The sequence below is a fragment of the Passer domesticus genome, chromosome 1, assembly GCF_036417665.1.
Source record: "Passer domesticus isolate bPasDom1 chromosome 1, bPasDom1.hap1, whole genome shotgun sequence".
In the NCBI taxonomy this organism is placed as follows: Eukaryota; Metazoa; Chordata; class Aves; order Passeriformes; family Passeridae; genus Passer; species Passer domesticus.
The window spans coordinates 3478223-3482607 of NC_087474.1; the positions used below are offsets into that span (position 1 = coordinate 3478223).

A 4385-nucleotide genomic window follows, 5' to 3' on the forward strand; every position below is an offset into this window, starting at 1 on the left:
AAATGAAATGGCCCCTGGATGTCACTGCTGTGCTACAGTAGAGCAGCAGAAGAGCCTCATTCTATGGGATGCAAAGAAGATGGAGTTAAGGCCCAGAGACAAGGCCTGGATAACTGGAAGTGTTGGCTCAGGCCCTTGGTCTGCCTCCAGCACAGATTGCAAATGACTGCGAGTTATCATCTGACAGATGCTCTGTCGTGGCTCCAGTCCATTTCCTACTGCACGAGGCTATACATCACAGCCCGCTGCCGCCAGGCCTGCGTGGTCAAACCAGCAAACTGCTGCTTTCCCTCCAGCTTCTCCTCTTTACCTCTTCAAACCCCTCCCTTCTGCAGCGGGAAAAAAGAGCCCAAACCAACCAAAAACACAACAAAACTCAATCTGCTCTCCACCACAAATTTAATTGGTTTCAACACAAAGTCTGAGCCACGTGCTCTCATAGAAGACGTAGGAAACCAATTCATTGATGCCTCCTTCAGTTTGCAAGTTCCAGTGTAAGAGATGCTGCAGCTCTTAGCAGGTTGGTGACAATGAAACCTAATGATGACATTTAAATGTGTTATTTCTACCACCAGTCTACCTGGGGTTTAATTTGATGGCATCTAAATTTTATCAACACTTAGCCTAGGGCTCGGTTTGATGGAAGGCCTTCAGATGAGTTGCTTGTTCCTGGGAAGGCACAGGACTGGTTTGTTTGGGGTGGAGGAGAGAGAAGAACCCAAATTCCTCCCATTACCCCCACAATAATTCTCATGAGGGAAGTATGTGTAAGTCAGCACAAGAACTTGTGGGAAGTGCAGACTGTTGGGGTGGAATACAATAGTTTGAATTTAGTCTGAGTAAGAAAGACTGGGAAGAGTGGGGCAATTGCATCACTCATCTTCCTGTTGGCTGCACTAAAAACCTTTCATTCAGCTCTGAGATTTCTGCTGAATTCTTGTCCACTGCACTAAAGTAAAACAGCCCTGCTTCAAAATTGACTTTGACTTTGCAAACAAGTCTGCAGGAATTCCTACTCAGCTGACCGCTGCCATTTATTTAAGCAGCTCAGTGCAGGATTAGGTAGCCCTGGAGCCTGGGATAGCCTTTTATCTTGAGAAGTGACTGTTGCAGGTAAGAAACAGAGGTGGAGCAGTGGGAGATGTGGGATTTCTCTCACCTGACTTCATGTATCCACAACGCAGACGTTTCCAGCAGAGCCGGTCACCCTGGGCTCCCTTTGCAGTCAGCAGAACAGGCACTTTTAGGGCATGATTCATCTGCCCTATTTTCAACATCTGTGCTGGGTTGGGATAAATTACAACCAGGACTACAGAGTCTGCACAGTCGAGGGACCAACTGTCCCCAAATATGCTGTGCTTGCAGATGTCCCCCTTGTGCTTCCCCTGTGGCTGCTCCCCAAACCCACTGTGGGGACACCTCTGGTCCCCCGAGAGCCCTGAGAGGACACAAGGTGCCTGCAGGCCTGCAGGGCTTCTCATTTTGCTTTATTAAAGCTGTAACACCTAAAATCTCTTGAGATTTGTCACCTAATATCAATTGTGAATTCCCCAAGGTGGTAAAGATTCAGCTCAGGATTGATAGAGGAGGATATTCAGCTTTTTGGGACCCTCTTTAGGTCAAGGAGAGGCTGTTGCTTAAGTGCCTTGGCATTTCATTCTGTGTTGAGACCCCAGGAAAAGTTTAGGAATATGTAGGACACTTTCAGGTTGATTTTTCACTCATTTGGCAGAAATAAAGATGCATTACTTTTTAGGAGAATCCATACATGGTTATTTGGCTCTAAACAGGCCACGGAACTAGACTCATCCACAGAAAATTCTTTGGGAATTAATAATTTACAATTCCATATCAGCCTGCTCTCTGGGTTTTGCTCAGTGGGTACCATGGTTTTTTCAGGCTCAAGTACCTATTCCTAAGGAATCTCAAGAGTGCCTTGGCTCATCTGGGATGGGTTTTCAGTGCTCTCCTCATGTTTATTCTCTGGGCTGGTTGGAGATGTCCTTCAACCAGACCAGAGAATGGTCTGGACTGGACTAGATGGCCTTTAAAGGTGCCTTCCAACCCAAAACATTCTATGGTTCTGTGACCTTCCTGCCCTGGTTCTGTGACCTTTCCAGCCACATGGAATCTCAAACAGAGAAACCACACATACCCACACACTGCTTCTGAGCCTTTCTGCCCCAAATGTGGACTGTGCCCCTTAACTCTGGCTGGAACTGCTGCTGTGTGGTCTGACCTACACCAGGGCTCCTTCATCCACTCCTTTTTCCAGCCCTCTCCTGGGGATACTTCCACAACCCAGGCCTTGTGCTCCAGCAGAGTGTTCCTGGGTCCTTCCAGCACCCCTCCTTGCACAGCTCAGGCGTTTCTGAGCCCCCCACCATTCATCCCACCCCTGAGCTGTGCCTGTCCATCCATCTGCTGTTCCCGTGTGGGGATGCACACTGGAGCAGAGGCAGGACAGGAGCTTTCTGAAGGGCCAGCACTCCCTCTGAGGCAGAACTGTAATTACACTGCAGTTATATTGCAGTTGCTATGCAAACAGCCGCTCGTTTTGCTTTTCAATGTGTAATTATCACTAAATCATCGGGGTGGAGGGAGGTTTAACTACCTAAGTCGTTTACTTTCCTCTCCCCTTGGGCTCCCAAGGCATCAGCTGGCAGGGCTGACCACCTGGAGGAGGCTTGGCAGGCTGCAGCAGTGCCCCAGGTCTGTGGGTACCCAGGTGCTCAAGGAGATAATCCCAGTCAGATCCTGATGGTTGCATCAACCAGAGCTACCACCACTCAAAATTCAAATTGCTCTTGTTCAAACCCAGCCTGTTTTCTAACAGTCCTCAAAATTCAAACTGCTCTTGTTCAAACCAAGCCTGTTTTCTAACAGTCCTCAAAATTCAAACTGCTCTTGTTCAAACCCAGCCTGTTTTTTTTTTTTACCAGTGCTCAAAATTCAAATTGCTCCTGTTCAAACCCAGCCTGTTTTCTCCCCTTACAAAGGCAGGTGCAGGTTTCAGCCCTGCTAAGGAAGCACAGAGGCAGAATTTCATCTTGAGAAGAGGCTGAGCAGGGGGTGGTGACCCACACAAGTGTAGGATGGCCCATGGAAGGTTGGATCAGCTGCATTAGCTGTAGGAAAATGCTTCCCAAGAGGAGCCAGGGTCATCCATCACCATCCTTGCTCCCATCTGGGCTCTCCATGGGGATTGGGCCTTCAAACCCCCACACGCCTCCACCGTGCACTTTAACAGCAATGTCCCCAACCCTGGGGCAAGACAGAGGAGATAAATAATTAATTTCGTGGTGGCCAACGACAAAGATCCCCTTAACCCAGGCCTCTTAGCCTGAATCTCCTCAGTCTTCATGTTTGTCAGTGTATAAACCACACCCAGGGACCTTGGAGCATCCTCAGCAGCATTCCTCTGCTCCTCAGGCCTGAGGAGCCATCACCTCGTGTCCCCTCTCGTGTCCCCTCTCCTTCAGTGGTGGCTGCCACAGCAATTATTCCTGTGGCACACACACACATGTTGAGCTGGCATCGAACCACGGGCTGAGAGCTGCAGCAGCTCCAGAGCCATTAACAACCTCTGGAATTGTGCAGCCTCCCTGCTGGCTGCCTTTTACGATCCCTTTAAATTGTCAGCTAACAAGATGGTGGGGACGTGGGTTTAATGATCATTAGCAAGACCCAATTAGCAGGGAAGCATAATGAATCCTCAAATGCAGGCTTGCTAATTTAAATACTGATAATTCATGGCACCAGTTGAGTGCTTAAACAAAGATTTCAGAGGTCTTTCTGCCTGTCAATAGTGTGGGCACAAGCCTGATGGATCTCCATGAATGACAATGGATTGGAGGCTTTGGTGTGTTTGTGAGAAATTTAACACAATTTGTCTGCAGCAGCAAATGCTTCAATAAAGCTCCAGCTAAGAAACAGTCAAACTTCCACAACCATTTATCAGATTATCACACAAGAGGAAGGAGTGAAAAGCAGCAGGGAGAGAGAGAGAGAGAGAGAAAGGGATCTGAGCGCAGCTGCAAAATTTATTATCTTATTGTACCCTGAAACTGTATTTCTTCTTCCTATTGTGCCTGTGACTGGGTCATTTTACCAGCTAATTCCTGCATCTCAGAAGCACTCAGTATCACAAGGCAATGGGCCTTGGAGTCCAGGCTGTCAGCTGAACTCTGGAAGTTAATGGGCCAGGCAGCTTGCGTTGGCGGGAAGCATTCCAGGAGAAAACATCTTGATAAAAGAAAAAAACATCCAAAGAGTGACAAATGGCCCTGTGAGGCCAGAGAGGGAGCAAAAGCAAGACAGTGGAAAGAAAATAGTGCTGGGAGGAAAACAGAGGCTCATAAAAATATACATTTGTGTATACATGT

The 4385-nt window shown here is 48.0% G+C and overlaps 1 long non-coding RNA gene across 1 annotated transcript; it reads right to left on the reverse strand.

The window, feature by feature from the left end:
* Positions 1 to 382: 382 nt before the first annotated feature.
* LOC135301828 (uncharacterized) lies at positions 383 to 2277 on the reverse strand. The gene is made up of 3 exons (XR_010363582.1): positions 1910 to 2277; positions 1160 to 1282; positions 383 to 537 (listed from the first exon to the last, which is right to left on the reverse strand). It is a non-coding gene; the product is annotated as an uncharacterized LOC135301828 (long non-coding RNA).
* Positions 2278 to 4385: the final 2108 nt, after the last annotated feature.